The sequence below is a fragment of the Entelurus aequoreus genome, linkage group LG26 (assembly GCF_033978785.1).
Source record: "Entelurus aequoreus isolate RoL-2023_Sb linkage group LG26, RoL_Eaeq_v1.1, whole genome shotgun sequence".
In the NCBI taxonomy this organism is placed as follows: Eukaryota; Metazoa; Chordata; class Actinopteri; order Syngnathiformes; family Syngnathidae; genus Entelurus; species Entelurus aequoreus.
Window position 1 is genome coordinate 21,679,232 of NC_084756.1, and position 20,164 is coordinate 21,699,395.

At 39.9% G+C, this 20,164-nt stretch overlaps 1 protein-coding gene across 1 annotated transcript in view; it reads left to right on the forward strand.

The window, feature by feature from the left end:
• Positions 1-5,735: 5,735 nt before the first annotated feature.
• foxj3 (forkhead box J3) overlaps positions 5,736-20,164 on the forward strand; it is a 319,265-nt gene continuing 304,836 nt past the window's right edge. Inside the window, exon 1 of the mRNA XM_062037777.1 lies at positions 5,736-6,021. The gene's annotated coding sequence lies outside the window, so the exon portion shown is untranslated. The remainder of the gene's footprint in view (positions 6,022-20,164) is intronic.

A 20,164-nucleotide genomic window follows, 5' to 3' on the forward strand; every position in this document is an offset into this window, starting at 1 on the left:
TTTACAATTTTGTACACTGCTGCCGGAATTTAAATTTTCCTGAGGGAACTCTCCTGAAGGAATCAATAAAGTACTATCTATCTATCTATCTATCTATCTATCTATCTATCTATCTATCTATCTATCTATCTATCTATCTATCTATCTATCTATCTATCTATCTATCTATCTATCTATCTATCTATCTATCTATCTATCTATCTATCTATCTATCTATCTATCTATCTATCTATCTATGTATTCGCAATACAGTTGGCAGTGGTGTGCCGTCAGGGCCAGCGAGACCTTTTCTGCTGGCCTACCATAAATCATGATCATAAATGAATAAAAGTTCATTTTATTTTTAATTTACTTTTCATAAATATATAAAAATATTCCGCCGGAGGCCTTTTGAACCAACATTAGCGGCGGCTGTGCAGTTTAACGAACGGAGGACATTCAATTAACAGACAGTTGCGATAGCCGATCAGATCACAAGTTTTTGACAGTAGCCCATCTAGGTAGCCTTACGTTGAATATGACTGTGATTGGATACTCACTTGTCACTCCCAAATATTCAATCAAAAGTTGTGAAAGCAGAAAGTGGCACCGGAGCCATACCCGGCCAGCGGAGAAATCAGCGGTACTTACTTTTTTTTACCAACAAACCCAACAAAAAAGCAGAGCAAAACGTTGATTAGGTGGCAGATGTATACAGTATTTGCAAGAAGGATATTTAAAGAGGGACTAGATCAGTGGTTCTTAACCTTGTTGGAGGTACCGAACCCCACCAGTTTTATATGCGCATTCACCGAACCCTTCTTTAGTGAAAAATAAAATGTTTTTTTTTTTTCAAATTCAAGACAAAGTTATATGTTTTTGGTAACACTTTAGTATGGGGAACATATTCTAAGTAACAAAGACTTAATTTAGAGTGTTTTGGTTAGGGCCAGGGTTAGAGGGTTAGGGTTATAATACGGCCATGCCGAATAAGGCATTAATAAGTACTTAATAATGACTACTTAAGAGCCAATATGTTACTAATTTGCATGTTAATAAGCAACTAATTAATGGTGAATATGTTCCCCATACTAAAGTGTTACCATGTTTTTTTACTGGTGCACAAAATGTACCGTGCATGAACATCACCTTGTTCAAACAACAAAACCAACACAGTGCATAAACTCACAACAAATTGCATACCTGCAAATCAGTGTGACTTCTGCTGTTGCCGTATCCGTAATACGCCGATAGGGAGAAGTTTGTATTTACACGATGAGTCGGGTGTGTCTTGACCTCCGCCGAACCCCTGAGCCCGACTCACCGAACCCCTAGGGTTCGATCGAACCCAGGTTAAGAACCACTGGACTAGATCTTGTGAAACGAGGTCAGCCAACCCCGGAAACAAGTTAAGCTGTCCTGGCGGTGAAATGGTTCCACTCGAATCAACCAACTCCGAGCGGTACCAATGGCTTTACAAATTGTTCAAATATATTTTCTCATATTTAAAATGTTTTTTTTTTTACAATTATTTTAGTTTTGACAGTACCACGTCTGATGCGGGTTTATTGATTTTTAAAGGTGCCAAAAAATAGCCCGTTTTGTATTGACAAATTGATTCAATGCCCAGTAGTGCGCAAGCGGTGGTGTGCCGTCAGACCTTCTCTGCTGGCCTGACATAAATCATGATTATTAATTAATAGAGGTGTCCGATAATGCCTTTTTTTGCCGATATCCGATATTCCGATATTGTCCAACTCTTAATTACCGATACTGATATCAACCGATACCGATATATACAGTCGTGGAATTAACACATTATTATGCCTAAGTTTGTTGTGATGGCCCGCTGGATGCATTAAACAATGTAACAAGGTTTTCCAAAATAAATCAACTCAAGTTATGGAAAAAAAATGCCAACATGGCACTGCCATATTTATTATTGAAGTCACAAAGTGCATTATTTTTTTTAACATGCCTCAAAACAGCAGCTTGGAACTCTCCCTGAGAGAGCATGAGGACGTTGATGTGGGCGGGGGGGGGGGGGGGGGGGGGGCGGGGTAGCGAGGGGTGTATATTGTAGCGTCCTGGAAGAATTAGTGCTGCAAGGGGTTCTGGGTATTTGTTCTGTTGTGTTTATGTTGTGTTACGGTGCGGATGTTCTCCCGAAATGTGTTTGTCATTCTTGTTTGGTGTGGCTTCACAGTGTGGCGCATATTTGTAACAATATTAAAGTTGTTTATACCGTCACCCTCAGTGTGACCTGTATGGCTGTTGACCAAGTATGTCTTGCATTCGCTTTTGTGTGTGAAAAGCCGTAGATATTATGTGACTGGGCCGGCACGCAAAGGCAGTACTTTTAAGGTTTATTGGCGCTCTGTACTTCTCCCTACGTCCGTGTACACAGCGCCGTTTTAAAAAGTCATAAATTTTGCTTTTTTAATTTTGAAACCGATAATTTCCGATATTACATTTTTAAGCATTTATCGGCATCCCTATTAATTAATAACATTTTATTTTTAATGGACTTTCCATAAATATATATAAGTATTCATCATATTCTCTTCAAGTCATATTAGGCTCCAGTGTTGCTCTTTTAAGTTGGAGCTTTTATCCATTTAGAATTCAGCTAGCTTGTTGCCAGGGCTGTATGAATTCTGCCGGAGGCCTTCTGACCCAACATTAGCGGCGGCTGTGCAGTTTAACGAACGGAGGACATTCAGTTAACAGACAGTTGCGATAGCCAATGAGCTCACAAGTTGTTGACAGTAGCCTTACGTTGAACGTGACTGTGATTGTATACTCACTTGTCACTTCCAGGTGTCCCAATCACAAGTTGTGCTTTACGAAAGCAGGAAGTGGAACCGGAGCCGTACCCGGCCAGCGGAGAAATCAGCGGTACTCACTTTATTTTAACCAACAAAGTAGCAGAGCAAAACGTTGATTAAGTGGCAAATATTTTGGCCTGCCACTTCTACAAGTGGTATTGCGAGTTCAAATATATTTTTTCACATTCAAAATGTTTTTTACGATTACTTTTGTTTTGACAGTACCACGTCCGATGCGGGTTTATTGATTTTTAAATGCGCCAAAAAATAGCCCTTTTTGTACACTAGTGACAAATTGAGTTTTTAGTTAGTTTATTCTTCTTCTTCGGTCAATGGTCAACAAAATAAACAGACAGTTGTACATTCATAGGTTGAAAAAGAAAATGTTGCAGACCGAAAGGGTTTAGGCTGAAGTTGAACACTTATTGCGCTTAACCCTATAAACAATGTCAAGTACAAGATCAACTTCCAAAAATGATGAAATGTCCTTTGCACAACATATTATAAATACACATTATACACAACATAAACACAGTTAAATTATATACACAGTAAAGGCATGTCAAATATCCTTTTACACGTGTTAAACCTTTGCACCAATTATATACTATATATATATTGTATAGTTGATTCAATGCCCAGTAGTGCGCAAGTGTGTTCGTGTACAGTATTTTACAAGCGGTGGTCATGTGGCAACATAAATGATGGTATTTATTGAAGTCGGACTAAGTAGGACATCACTGAAGGCCTAGGTGGGAAACGCACGGCCCGCCAAGTGTTTTAAGTTTTCACAATATTAATCTCAATGTTGAAGATTATTATTTATTTGCATGCAATGGGCAATGCTGCATTTTTGCTAACAGAAGTATTTTATTTAAGACAGAAGTATCAGTGGCCTAGTGGTTAGAGTGTCCGCCCTGAGATCGGTAGGTCGTGAGTTCAAACCCCGGCCGAGTCATACCAAAGACTATGAAAATGGGACCCTACCTCCCTGCTTGGCACTCAGCATCAAGGGTTGGAATTGGGGGTTGAATCACCAAAATGTTTCCCGGGCGCGGCCACCGCTGCTGCTCACTGCTCCCCTCACCTCCCAGGGGGTGAGGGTGATGGGTCAAATGCAGAGGATAATCTCACCACACCTAGTGTGTGTGTGTGACTATCAGTGGTACTTTACTTATTGCATCCCAGAGGAAGCTCTTAATTTAGTTCTTTAAAAAGTATTCCAGTATTTTGTTTATTTAGTTGATGTATTTGTAGATACTACTTTGTTTTTTTTTTGCTCTTTCTTTCTTTTTTTGGGGGTGTTATGGTTGGGATATAAACAAAAAAATATTTTGACATTTAGGGCAGACAACAGATATATGATGTATGTGAATATGATGTAATGCAGGGGTGCCCATTACGTCGATCGCGAGCTACCGGTCGATCGCGGAGGGTGTGTCAGTCGATCGCCAGCCAGGCATTAAAAAAATAGTCCTAAAAATAAGTGATCATAAATCTTCACTATGACGTCACTTTCGTCACTTAATTGACATTCACGGCACCCGAGGGTCTTCAGAGATTACGCTGGCTGCTGCCAGCTCATTATTAAGAAAAAATGACCGACAGGAAGGCGAGAAACACTTTTTATTTCAACAGATTCTGGCGCCGTGCCTGTCGTCAAAACTCCAAAGACCGACTGCACAGTTGCACAATAAAAGCGCTGCTTCATCCTGCCTGCGCTAACAAAATAAGAGTCTCCGAAAGCTGGCGTGCACAAGCTTTCAAGCTACCGAGTTTGCCGCAAATGTATTTCTTGTAAAGTGTATACAAAGGAGTACGGAAGCTGGACAAATAAGATGCCAAAAACCAACCACTTTCATGTGGTATTGGACAGAAAGGAGGACTTTTTTTCTCCTTTTGAAAATGCGGACGTTATCAGCACTACTGTCTGATTCAATACACCAACTTATATTCTTTTCTTCATGAAAGAAAGGAATCTATATGTGTTAAACATGCTTGTATTATCTTTAAACACCTTTAACTTGTTAACAATATTAACTATATGTGTTAAACATGCTTGTATTATCTTTAAACACCTTTAACTTGTTAACAATATTAACTATATGTATTAAACATGCTTGTATTATCTTTAAACACCTTTAATTTGTTAACAATATTAACTATATGTGTTAAACATGCTTGCATTATCATTAAACACCTTTAACTTGTTAACAAAAACATATATTTCATAAATAAGTAAATATAAATTATATATATGAATGAGGTAGATCCTCACGACTTGATCAATTGAAAAGTAGCTCGCCTGCAGAAAAAGTGTGGGCACCCCTGATGTAATTGATAGGAATGTCTGATGCTGGATGTCAATAAAAATAAAATGAAAAAAATAAAAAAGTATTCCAAAAAAGGGAAAAATTGATATCTAGTCCAAAAAGAACAAAATTATTCAAATTAGAATGTGCTAAGAGTAAGAGCATTCAGTGTCATTTCAAGCGACCAGTTATAGATCAAATAAAAGCAAACATTGTTTTGAATTATCTGTATTATTTGTTTAAAATGGTTTCTTTAAAAAGTAGGGGGTAAAAATCTGAAAAAATCTAATTGTTTGTAAAAAAAAATAAAATAAATTGGAGATTTAATTTTTAGGCCGTATGGCCCAGTCCTATCCCAAATACATAACAGCAGGTACCAATAGGTAAGAAAAGTTATTTTTCTAAAAAATCTGCTGCAAACATGTGAGTCTCTCACAAGTACCGTTCAACTGAACTTGCGGGCCACCAGTTGAGCCAGAACAGTTCTGGCCCACGACGGACTAGTTTTTGTTGCGGCAGGAGCGGTAACAAAAAAAGGCGGCAAAAAACCCCCCAAAAACCCCAGACCTTCCTTGCGCGTCGACGTGCTCGAAAGTAGATCCGGGCGCAAGGCGAGGAGAGTCCCGGATGTTGGCTGCGCCGCGGACAGAGAGAGGCGAACTCGGGAGAAGGCGGAGAGAAGCTGTGAAGGGACGCCACGGCACCGCAGGCACACACCGGCGAACCTTATCCGGAACAACAAGCGCCGAGCGCTCGGGGAACAAACTCCTCGGTGGCCGCGGACAGACACTGAAGCGGAAGGCTAAAGACGGCGAGAGCAGTTAGTGTAAAACTACCGCGAGGATTACGCAGACCACCGCCAACAACAACGACAGCAGCGGCGGCGGCGGCTCTTCCCCAGAGTAAGTGAGCTTACAAGGGCATGGAAGTTGAACCGAGGCCCGGGCGACTTTTTCGGGGAAGTGCGGAGTGGGGGGTTGAACCCCGGCTGGCTGGCAGGCAGGCCCGGGTTGACAGCTTTCCGCTTGCCGTGGCAGGGGGGCGCAGGGGGACACCCTCTTTTCCACTCCCTCCTCCTCCCCGCCTGGCTTTGCTGGAACTCTCAAGTTGACAGCTCCGGGGCTAGCGGGGCTAGCACCGCCGTGCTACCGGTGACAACAAGCTGCCTGGCGGGCAGGGAGGGCGGCAACTTTGACAGCCAGCTAGCCGGTGGAAGCTAACTTTAGCCCGTCCTCGTTGCTTGTTTCTTCGGGTGCAATGTAGTGACGTGCCCTCCACAGGCTATCGTTAGCTAGCTGTTTGGTATGTGCAGTAGGAAGTGTGTGTGTGTGTGTGTGTGTGTGTGTGTGTGTGTGTGTGTGTGTGTGTGTGTGTGTGTGTGTGTGTGTGTGTGTGTGTGTGTGTGTGTGTGTGTGTGTGTGTCATTTGGCCGTGCTGCGTGCCCTGGTGGCATTTGACTCACAGCTGTTGCAGCGTGTTTTCTCCACTGTCAATCGTCTTTCTTCCCCTTCATCGCACGCTGCGATTGAATTCCTCCTTGAAAGCCAGAGAGAAGGATCGAAAGAATCCCTCCCCTGCGTGGCGTGGCGTGGAAGCTCAACAAGTGCAGCCGTGCAATCCGGCGGCCACTACATTAGGCACACTGGCTGCACAGTTTCATTCTGCGATTGTCTAGACCAGTGGTTCTTAACCTTGTTGGAGGTACCGAACCCCACCAGTTTCATATGCGCATTCACCGAACCCGAACCGTAATCATAAAATGATGTTAATATTTTAAAGAAATTCTAATAAAGGTATATTTTACAAACAGAAAGTTACAGGAACGTACACATGATCCCATGTTTACATCTCATTGTGCAACATGTGAATGTTTTAGTGGGAACTAAATGCGATATCTGAAAGGGGTACACGTTATTTACGAAGTAGGACCCCCCACCCAGACATATAATACAAGTACACAGCTCATGAAAAACAATGTTATAGTCATTGTAAGTGGGCCAAAACACTTACCGTATTTTTCGGAGTGTAAGTCGCTCCGGAGTATAAGTCGCACCGGCCGAAAATGTATAATAAAGAAGGGAAAAAAACATATAAGTCGCACTGGAGTATTAAGCGTTTAAGGTCTCCCTCCTCTGACAAATTTTTACACGGGTAAGTGCGCCGTGTATTTCTTGAATTTCCGGCCCTTAGCTTTGTATTGACTCATTGATCGTTTACAAACTGAGTTCGGAGAGGAAGTGACGCCAGAAAGACCGCGCCCACACAAGACAGAATAACCTTGTCACAAAACATACCTTTAGTTATGTCCAGGTATGGGTTATTTATTTTTATTTATTTCTTATTTTTTGTCATAAAAAAATACAATCATGTGTGCTTACGGACTGTATCCCTGCAGACTGTATTGATCTATATTGATACCGTATTTTTTGGACTATAAGTCGCTCGGAGTATAAGTCGCACCGGCCGAAAATGCATAATAAAGAAGGAAAAAAAACATATACTGTATATAAGTCGCACTGGAGTATAAGTCGCATATATAAGTGGCGAAGTTGGTAGAGTGGCCGTGCCAGCAATCGGAGGGTTGCTGGGTACTGGGGTTCAATCCCCGCCTTCTGCCATCCTAGTCACGTCTGTTGTGTCCTTGGGCAAGATACTTCACCCTTTGCCCCTGATGGGTGCTGGTTAGCGCCTTGCATGGCAGCTCCCACCATCAGTGTGTGAATGTGTGTGTGAATGGGTGAATGTGGAAATACTGTCAAAGCGCTTTGAGTACCTTGAAGGTAGAAAAGCGCTATACAAGTATAACCCATGTATCATCATTTATCATTTATTTTTTGGGGAAATGTATTTGATAAAACCCAACACCAAAAATAGACATTTGAAAGGCAATTTAAAATAAATAAAGAATAGTGAACAACAGGCTGAATAAGTGTACGTTATATGAGGCATAAATAACCAACTGAGAACGTGCCTGGTATGTTAACGTAACATATTATGGTAAGAGTCATTCAAATAACTATAACATATAGAACATGCTATACGTTTACCAAACAATCTGTCACTCCTAATCGCTAAATTCCATGAAATCTTATACGTCTAGTCTCTTACGTGAATGAGCTAAATAATATTTGATATTTTACGGTAATGTCTTCATAATTTCACACATAAGTCGCTCCTGAGTATAAGTCGCACCCCCGGCCAAACTATGAAAAAAACTGCGACTTATAGTCCGAAAAATACGGTATATTAGAAAATAATCTCATGGAAATGACTGCTGTCATTTAATTACAATAATAAAACATTGAACTTGTTATTTAGTCAGGTTTGGAACAGGTGTGCTGCAGGTCTGACGTCGCTTACATGTGCTCCACTGAATGCTCAAGGAGTTTTTGCGTTTGCTCACGCATATGGAAAATTAGAGGGAACATTGTTTGGGGGTATCCATAATACGCCGACAGGGAGAAGTTTTTATTTACACGATGAGTCGGGCGTGTCTTGACCTCCGCGGCGGAGGCTCTGCCGAACCCCTGAGGCCGACTCACCGAACCCCTAGGGTTCGATCGAACCCTGGTTAAGAACCGCTGGTCTAGACTCAGCCCTTCACTGGTGCTCTTATTAATTAGAATTAACAAGCAGTTTGTTTGCACCAGTCAAATATCCTCTATAACAGTGTTTTTCAACCACTGTGCCGTGGCACACTGGTGTGCCGTGAGATACAGTCTGGTGTGCCGTGGGACATAATCTAAATTCACCTGTTTGGGTTAAAAATATTTTTTGCAAACCAGTAATTATAGTTTGCAAATCATGTGTTGTTGTTGAGTCTCTGTGCTGTCTAGAGCTCGGCAGAGTAACCGTGTAATACTCTTCCATATCAGTAGGTGGCAGCAGGTAGCTAATTGCTTTGTAGATGTCGGAAACAGCAGGAGGCCGCGTGCAGGTAAAAAGGTGTCTAATGTGTAAACCAAAAATAAACAAAAGGTGACTGCCCCTAAGAAAAGGCATTGAAGCTTAGGGAAGGCTTTGCAGAACGAAAGTAAAACTATGAAAAAAACTGTGACTTATAATCCGAAAAATACGGTAGTTTTGTGTTTGTTTTTAAGGAATTACTCCAACAAAGGTAGTCCTTATCCTGCATATCAGGGATATACAACTAAATTATTTAGGGGGCTGTATTTACAGAAAGCTAAGGACGGGGGGCAGAATTCTCCCTTTACTATTCGTCTTATTTTGTATATTCCGTAGAAGCAGTGTCCTCTACAGCAGTGTTTTTCAACCTTTTTTGAGCCAAAGCGCATTTGTTTTCTTTGAAAAAATCCAGAGGCACACCACCAGCAGAAAACATAAAAAAATGAAACTCAGCAGCCGTTATTGACAGTAAAAAGTCGTTCTCGCAATCGTTGGATATGAATTTAAACCATAACCAAGCATGCATCACTATAGCTCTTGTCTCAAAGTAGGTGTACTGTCACCACCTGTCTCATCACGCCGTGACTTATTTTGAGTTTTTTGCTCTTTTCCTGTGTGTAGTGTTTTAGTACTTGTCTTGCACTCCTATTTTGTTGTTAATTGTCATGTCATGTACGGATGGATGTACTTTGTGGACGCCGTCTGCTGCTCCACACGCTGTAAGTCTTTGCTGTCTCCAGCATTCTGTTTTTGTGTACTTTGCAGCCAGTTCAGTTTTAGTTTCGTTTTGCATAGCCATCCCTAAGCTTCAATGCCTTTTCTTAGCGTCACTTGTCTTTTGTTTATTTTTGGTTTGAGCATTAGATACCTTTTTACGTGCACGCTGCCTCCCGCTGTAGTCTGCATATTGTGATCACGACATCTACAAAGCAATCAGCTACCTGCTGCCACCCACTGATATGGAAGAGTATTACATGGTTTCTCTGCCGATCTCTAGACAGTACAGACACTCAACAACGGCACATTTGCGGATTATAATTACTGGTTTGCCAAAAATATTTTTAACCCAATTAGGTGAAATTACATAATCTCCCACAGCACACCAGACAATATCTCACGGTACCCTAGTGTACTGTGGCACAGTGTTTGAAAAACACTGCTCTACGGTAGACATTTGATTTTTATCTATTTATTTTGTCAAGTTTGTTGTTTTTAGGGACCTTCTGCATCAAAGATCATCTCCATGACAGCATTTAAAGAGGTCATATTAGGATGTATTCTCTACATTTAAAACACTTCTCTGTGCTCTACTTAACATGTAATGGTGGTTCTTTGGTCAAAATTTTGCACAGACTATGTTTTACAGCTGCTTGCTGATCGTCTCTTCAGGATGGATTTTGTGGGCGGTCTTATTTATGTGCCTTCACTTTGACAGGGGCTTCTCCACGCCATCTTTGTTGTAGATTTTCGCGCTTCCATGATGATTCTACTGATAGATGAGTTAGAACTATACAACACTTTGTATTAGAAATGGTAACGGCAGAGGATGCACGTGCATGTACGAGCTAGTCAGCCCCACAACAAGAGGATAGTGAAAAAATGACATACACAAACTTTAATTGATACACAAGGGAAATTGTTCCACACAGTAGCTCAGTTTCAAAGGATGGAAAGGGTAAGGCTGGAAATGATAATGCAGGTATTAAGTCGACTAAAAATGTACCATAGTAGCAATATAAAATATAACATATATGTAATATTTACATATTATATATACATTATATAACATATACTGATATATTATATTAATATATTATATTATATTTTTATATAATATATAAAATATATAACAAATCCCAATTACCATGTACAATATTTCAGTAAATGTAACAGCTGCAGTACAAAAAAAAAAAGGCAGCATAAAATAGAGAGTAGATCCAGCAGAAAACATTCAATATAAACAAAGAGAGGTAGCTAACATAGAAGCGGTCAGGTAATAGACTATAAAAGAAAGAGCTTATTGACTACTGCGTGGGACTACAATGGCAGACCCGCGCAAAGCAATTTGGGTAAATTTATATCATACATGGATAATCCGTTGACGTTACCAAATAGGGCAAATTCCATTTTTTATGACATTTTTTTAATGAGGTAAAACAGCTAATTTCTCAGGAGTATGAAAGAAGGCAAGATTATTTTATAAATATCTCCACGGTTGATTTCAAATTTTCGGCATTCATGCAGATCCTAAATTAAGCCTGGGCAATATATCAATTTTATCGATAAATTCAATACAACATTAACATTAATACAAAACCTCACAATAATGATTGAAAGCTAAAAACGTTATGACAGACCGCCTTAACAAACGGAATGGAATTAGATTTTTTTTTTTACTGAATGAGACACCCAGAATGTACATGAAAATAAAGAATGTGGGATTTACAATATTAACTATGAATGATAAAACACCGAATATTGACAACATATTTTACAATCAACCGAAACGCAACCAAAATGCAACAAGCATAGTGAAAAAACCCCCACCTACAATCTGAGATATCTCATAGTGACCATAGTAAGTAATTAGATGACCATAGTAACTAATTAGATGACCATAGTAACTGGTATATGATGCAGATTCCACGCATTGAAAGACTTAGTATAGTTGAAGACTTACGGTCATTAGAAAACATCACTGCACATCATAATGGCAGCTACACTTTACATCTTAAACATCTAAAACAAATATTTGGGAATATCCGGCGGGCCAGATTGAAAAGCTCAATGGCGGCCCCCGGGCCTTAATTTGCCCAGGTCTGCAGTATATGGATCTATACACTATGCTGCTTTGTGTTGCTGTTACACCCCTCCCCACTATGTCTTTTTATTAGTGGAGGGCTTATGCAAGTCGGATCAATAAAGACAGGATGTCAATGACTGGGTTTCACTCTGATGCTAGATGAAGCGTTCACTCCCACATCCATGTTTATTTTTCAGTCATAAAGGGCTTTTTATTTAATTTATGGCGGCGTAAAATGATTTGTGATAAACTGTACCTCAGACTAAGGAGGAAAGGCCGTGAACATGAGTCAGCATATGCAGTGTAAAAGGTCAGACCTAGTTTAGCTTAAAAATAGAATGGCTACAACTCTGCACATGCACACACACACAGTTGGTAGTGTTACTTCTGATCCACTCACCTGTTGTAGCTCTAATTGAACTGTTTGCTGCTCCTCGCTTCCCGTTGTTGCAGTCTTGTTTGCAAACTGAGTGTTTTTGGAAGCAACAACTTGAAAAAGCTGTGTGTAAGTATAGCACAGTGGCAGCCTAAGTGGATAACCGCTTTTTATACCTAAAAGATGCAGAAATAAGAATACCAGCATGCACACACTTTTTTAGATGTGTTCCTTTGAACATAACAATAGCATATTTTTTGTAGTTCTCTGGCTCTACTCACAATGATGGAATACCATTTGAAAAAAAAAAAAAAAAAAATCTAAACCCTTCCTCCTTGATGATACTGCGTTTGACCTGCCCCTAGGTAATGAGCCCACCCGGTGTATACCCCACCACTTAACTGCAGATAGCTTTGGAAAAAAGAAAAAGAGGCTTCGCCACACATTTATAAAAATTAAGCTCTGCAGACTATCCACCTGTTAGCTACAGATGTGGGAGCTCAAAAGGGAAACTGCATTTTTGTTGGAATTTTGCCTATCATTCCCAATCCTTATGTAAGACAAAAACACGTTTTTTTCTTTTTTATGCATTTTAACTAGGAAATAAATGCGATCAAAAGTCTGCTTACAATGGAGTCTATAGAAGCTGCTCTATTCTGTCTATAAAGCCCTTATAAACATATCCAAACACCTCCATTAAGGTTTTATACACATGCTGTAAGTATATATGTAATGTGGTAATGGGCACATTTATAATAACATTTAATATTTACGTATTTTGATCATTAATTTCAAAAAAGCATCACTACATTTGAAGTGAAGTGAATTATATTGATATAGCGTGTTTTTTTTTTTCTCAACTACATCACTGATTACAACTCTGCAGACTTCATGAGAGCCAACAAACATAATAAAACATCACTTACTTTACAATGTCTGCTGTCATTAGGATTCCGAATGATAGAATGTTGTTATAGTCCTGTTTAGATGAAGAAAGACTCCTAGGCCTCGAAGAATAGGTGGGTGTAAAAACATAAACACGCATGTTACTGATCACGGTGCCGCTGTGAATAGTTTTGTTTGCGTTAGCGCTTATAATAACAAGATCACTAATACTTGGTTAGTATTCAAATCACGAAATGTGAATGTAGTATTGTTGGCGCTTTTTGGATGTTTTTTTTGTTAGGTTTTATGGGCGGAATAGATGACCTCCCATTGGCTCGGCTGTAAGCAGACTATAATTACATTTATTTACGAGTTAGAATGAATTGTCATGTATTTCATAATGATTGTGAACGATAGGCAAAATTCCCAAAAAAGTGCAGTTCCCCTTTAAGTTTGATCTTTTTTTTTTTTTTTTTTTGTGCGATTAGGTTAATGAGTGTAATGTTGTTAGCATTGTAGCTAGCATAGCTATGCCAACATTTGGGTCTTCCTGTCCCACTCCTTACTTGCATTGTTTATGGTGAATATTGCATCTTTTTCATTTGGGGCTGCAACCATTAATTGATTAGAAAAAGCTTTGATTTATATTCTGTTGTTTCGATGAATCGTTTAAAAAGTATAAGTAATACAAATTGATGAAATTCGGACCGTATTGAGGTGACTTTTAAATACGCAATCGTAGATTCTGTAGGTTGTGTACTCTGATCTGTGAGAGATTTTATGTGTCTATATCTCTGCACATATTTCAAAAGTGCAATTTTAATGTCAATGATGTGCATGTATTAGAAAAGAGGAATGAATGTTATTGCAAGCAGAAAAATAGTTGTTTATTTCAAGTATTTTCCCCAAAATACGCATTGAGGCTATCAATTGTGTTTTATGATTCGATTACTCGATTTAGGGAACAAACTCATCGACAGATTACTCGATTACTAAACTAATCGATAGATTCAGCCTTAATTACGTTGGACAAATGTAAAGTTAAAGTGTATATGTAAAAAGTGGATAAAGCACACAATAGCAGTCGTCCCATTAGCATTAAAGCTACAGACATACAAAACAGGTTATTGAAATCACTTGTTAGGAAAGCAAACTCTCTAAATTCCAACATCGAGACTAGATTCTGTACAACATAATCCCAATACACATAATTTACTTTTCTCATACCGGACTTTCTTGGCTTTCTTTAGACAGCAAACCCACTGACATCGAATCAGCAGCGCCTCTGCCGGTTGCAGCCATGACGTGACGCCCCATTTAACTTAATTGCTCCGCGACACGATTCATCAACAATCAATTTTGACAGATTTCTTAACTGCCAATCAATTTAGCGACTAATCAATGGCTATTTGGGCCGGTCCGACGTTCGTGGCGGCTCATTAGGTATGCAGCATGTGGCCCCGTCTCCTCACCCAGAGCCTTTTTTAATTCCTCGCCTTGTTGAAGTGATTATTCAAATGGTCATACGGGAGGTGCACTTTCCAGACTCCTGGTGGTAGTTGTGCCCGTGGCTACATGCATACTCATCACTGAGCATGTGTGTGTAAGGTTGGACAGCACCCAACAGGTACCTTAATGCAGCAAAACCCTATTAAACCGCCACATCTCAGCCCTCAGGCTAAAATTCTATTGTGTTACGTGATTGGCAGGCGGCAATTTATTCATGAGGATGCCAATATTTCTTTTTACAGCATCTTGTGTCGTGCTGATGCAGTCGCTAAAAGACCTATGCTTTTTTCCCCGTTTTTGTTGTTTCTACAAAGCCAAAGCTGGCACATTTAAAATTCTGAATGTGTAGCTCTGTTCACAGTATAGCTTCTTTTTTCTTTTCTTTATTTTATTGGATTTTTGACATATACAGTCCAGAAATACAATTAAACGCATGTCAAATGTTCTTTTTTGCTCCCCCAAACGAGTAACCCACACAAATTTTGTATAAACAAAAAAACCTAGAAAAAAGCCAAAAGACATCCATCAATCAATCAATCCAACTTTATTTATAAAGCGCTTTTCATACATAAAATAAATGCAAGGCAAAGTGCTTTACAAAGTTAAAAACAATACCCCGATGACCCATATCCCCCATTATCACATAGGTACGCACGGACACCGATACCAAACACACACACACACACACAACTTACACACTTATGCAACTATATGGACAAATGATTGCATGGCTGAGTACAGAGGAGACATGTGAGTAAACACTATCACAGGAGCCATCTGCACCAGGAGGTCATCAGACCATGGCCACCGTCAGCTCCAACGTCTCACCCTCTTCTTCGTGCTCGCTTCTATAAGCAGCAGTTCAGCCTCAGTATATTTAGCTTCAAAAATATCAAGTTGTGAATCCTCACTTGTCCAAAAATATTCCTCTTCGTTGTCTGTTACCAAGACTGCCATGATTAGAAAACACATGCGCGTTTTATTCTGGAAGTAGGAACACACATTTGTTGCCAAAAGTCGGACGTGCGCTGCTATGGAAACAGAAATCAATGCGCGGAATAAATCAGTCCCGGAAATGATTAAAATGATCAAAATATGGTAAATATTGAACATATTACATATTGTTATGAACGTGTCTGTTACTACAATATATATAGACTTGCAGTGTGTATATAAAACGTTGCTGGAAGGCTTTGAAGGCTACAACGGTGACTCCCATTAGCTGCATCTTTCAAGCGTTTTTTTAATCATCTTTAAAATCATAAAAAAAACCATAGACGTTTGTTCTCGTCTCTCATAATGATTGTGAACTATAGGCTAAATTCCAGAAAAAGTGTAGTTCCTCATTAAAAGAAATGTGACTTGTAAATATAAACGTTTTTGTGCCCGTAGAGGACTCATGAAGGATGGAGAGCGAGAAGAGGCTCAGTCTTCATTAGTGGCACTGTTCTTCCTCCTCTTTCACTAAATAGCAGATGAGCTATAGAACCATTCATCTGCTCCGAATTGATTCCCTGATTCCAATTGGAATTTTGTTTGCAGTCACGTTGTGCGAGAACACTTCTCTGTGTTCAAGAAAGGTCTTTACGGGGAAGATAGGAAGGGGATAATTGCACTTAAGTGAACCTCATTTAGTACCGGCTGAAGCAATTACTGTAAAAAAGATACTTTTTTTTGGAAGCAGCCGCATTTACACTTCAGTCCTAGCCTGGACCAAAAATAATAGAGACTCAGGCCTTGTTTACACTGCAGCTCAATTCCGATTTTTTTTTTGCCCACATGAGACCTGTATCTGATATTTTCATGTCCGAACAGTTTAATTACGAATGTTTCATACCTGACACAGGCCTCTTGTATGTGGAAATAAATCGGATATACACTGTATTGCCAAAAGTATTTGGCCACCCATCCAAATGATCAGAATCAGGTGTCCTAATCACTTGGCCCAGCCACAAGTAATAAAATCAAGCACTTAGGCATGGAGACTGTTTCTACAAACATTTGTGAAAGACTGGGCCGCTCTCAGTGATTTCCAGCGTGGAACTGTCATAGGATGCCACCTGCGCAACAAATCCAGTCGTGACATTTCCTCGCTTCTAAATATTCCAAAGTCAACTGTCGACTTTATTATAAGAAAATGGAAGAGTTTGGGAACAACAGCAACTCAGCCACCAGGTGGTAGGCCACGTAAACTAACAGAGAGGGGTCAGCGGATGCTGAAGCGCATAGTGCAAAGACTTTTTGCACAGTCAGTTGCTACAGAGCTCCAAACTTCATGTGACCTTCCAATTAGCCCACGTACAGTACGCAGAGAGCTTCATGTAATGGGTTTCCACGGCTGAGCAGCTGCATCTAAGCCATACATCACCAAGTCCAATGCAAAGCGTGGGATGCAGTGGTGTAAAGCACGTCGCCACTGGACTCTAGAGCAGTGGAGACGCCTTCTGTGGAGTGATGAATCATGCTTTTCCATCTGGAAATCTGATGGACCACTCTGGGTTTGGAGGTTGCCAGGAGAAAGGTATATTTCGGACTGCATTGTGCCGAGTGTGAAATTTGGTGGAGGAGGAATTATGGTGTGGGGTTGTTTTTCAGGAGTTGGGCTTGGCCCCTTAGTTCCAGTGAAACGAACTTTGAGTGCTCCAGGATACCAAAACATTTTGAACAATTCCATCCTCCCAACCTTGTGGGAACAGTTTGGAGCGGGCCTCTTCCTCTTCCAACATGACTGTGCACCAGTGCACAAAGCAAGGTCCATAAAGACATGGATGACAGAGTCTGGTGTGGATGAACTTGACTGGCCTGCACAGAGTCCTGACCTGAACCCGGTAGAACACCTTTTGGATGAATTAGAACGGAGACTGAGAGCCAGGTCTTCTCGACCAACATCAGTGTGTGACCTCACCAATGCGCTTTTGGAAGATTGGTCGAAAAATTCCTATAAACACACTCCGCAACCTTGTGGACAGCCTTCCCGGAAGAGTTGAAGCTGTAATAGCTGCAAAAGGTGGACCGACATCATATTGAACCCTATGGGTTAGAAATGGGATGGCACTTCAAGTACATATGTGAGTCGAGGCAGGTGGCCAAATACTTTTGGCAATATAATGTATATGCGATGCGTCCTTAATGTGAGTGCTCCCATGCTTAGGTCGCATTCATCCAACCAGAACGTCATCAAAAAGCGATAAGAATTATAGTTATTCGCCAAAATAGACGGTTAAAAATAAATAGTTGACAAAGGAGCAGAAAACAGGTGAAAATAATATGTTTTAGGAACTTGCATGAAAGTTCCAACCCTCCTATCTACAACTGCTCGCCCACAGACAAGCTCTTCAAGCAGACCTCCAAGCAAATTATCCCGTAGAACAGCCATATTCAAAATACTTCTCATCTTCCCTCTTAATCTTCTACGCACAATAATTTGGTTCAGAAAATGTTGACTTTGATTACTCAAATGTGCCAGTACTGAGACAGACTAGAGTGGATGGCACAACGTCGTGTCCGCACGCGGGTCAGATTGCATTCACGTTAGAAATCAAATTTTTTTTGGTAATGTGAATGGCCGCTATAAAGATCGGATTTGACCAAAATATCCGAATTGGACATCTGACCCTGCAATGTGAACGTAGCCTTTGTTGCAGTTTGTTAAGCTTAAGACTGATATTCATGTCATGGATTTACAGGTTGGTGGGATTCTTTATTTGGGTTTAGGATTTATTGATAAACCGCTGTGAAACTCTAATTAATAACGTATTTATTTATTATTATTAATAATAATAATAATAACAAAATACCTGCTCAGTGGCCTTGCTTGTGGTTAGAGTGGCCGCCCTGAGACTGGAAGGTCGTGAGTTCAAACCCCGGCCCGGGTCATACCAAAAACTATAAAAATGGGACCCATTGCCTCCATGCTTGGCACTCAGCATCAAGGGTTGGAATTGGGGGTTAAATCACCAAAATGATTCCCGAGTGCGGCCACCGCTGCTGCTCACTGCTCTCCTCACCTCCCAGGGGGTGAAAATGGGGATGGGTCAAATGCAGAGGATAATTTCACCACAGCAAACCTAATGTCACAATCGTGAAGGCAACCTTTGTTTCTGAAGCCGTGATATCAATGGATATTGATGTGTTTTCCTTCAGACCCCTTTTCCTCCCCCAGAGAGGATCTTAATTAATGATGTGACAATTCACTATATTGCATTTTTTTTTAATACAATAATTGAAAATGAACAATTCTCAATGTGTGCACTTTTTCTTTAGGCAAAAACCTCGGCATATCCTTTACCATTCATGTTATTATTAAAGTAATTCTGATTTGGATTCAGCAGCCACATTTTTTGTTTTTCTGCCCAGCTGGGTGCTTTAATCTATTTTTGCTGTAAATTAATGAATTTTTAAAGAGGTCCTCGCTCGATTTGAGGGCTGGGTGGGGGGCTTGTGGTGGTGGTGGTGCTGGGCGCCTTTTGATATTCAAACAAGCATCTTCTCCATCCAGCATAACTCACTCCCTTCTCATGGGATGGAAAAAGTGAACTTACTGAAGCACGGCACTTGAATTCATACTACATTGAATCTGTCTGCAAATTATGGCTTTCTAGTGTATGGGTTATCTACTCAACTGCAGAGCATATCAGGCGGGTAATCAGCGGGAACGCCTTTATTTTTAAATAATACAAATGCATTTAAAAAAAAAAGCGTATACGCATACTATTAAACTCTTACGGCATGCATGAATTATTCTATACTAAGTGCAGTTTGTATTCAAAGAATATATTTTTTTTTAATGCAACTTTTTTTTTTGCTAAAAGATTGATTTAGTGTATGTTTGTTTGTTTCCTTTCAAACCAGAAGGTTTTGATTAAATAAAAGCAAAACTCGTTTTAAAATATATCTGTATTTTTCTAATTCTTGTAGGTAAAAATCGGATTTTATTCACATTTTGTTGGTTATTTTACTATTTCCTTGTACAGGCAATTAAATTGTTTAGCTTGTTTGTAGTAAACCTTTTCCCTCTTTAAACTCTGGTGTAAAGTTGAGATATTGAATGTAATTGCACCCTCTTTATTATTATATTTTTATTGAAAAAATAAATAAATTGCCTAATTTATTTAAGTAATTAATTTGGGCATGGCATCCATTGGAGCGGAGGCCACTATTTATAAATAGTGCGCTATTTTATTGTAATGTGAGAAGCTTTTTATTTCCCCATAGTGGCTCATTAATCTGATCTATTACTACTACTGCACTGAGTCACTTAACAGCTTATTGGGAATGTAAAAAACAAGAGTAACGGGGTGGTGGCACTGATGCCCTTAAAATGTCTTTTTGTGATTCATTCCAACCTAGTCGTTGCAAAATGACTCATTAAGTGTGCCCCACATTACGCATGTTTAGCTGGATATCATTTTACCTTCTCAAAGTTTAAGTAGATTAGCAGATACCTTTTATGTATAAAAACTTTAATCTATACAGTTTCCCGCAGGAATGGAATATACAATATCTGTGCCGCTGCGTTGCATCAGAGCACAAAGTTAAAATGTGTTTGTGTAAAGAATGGAACACA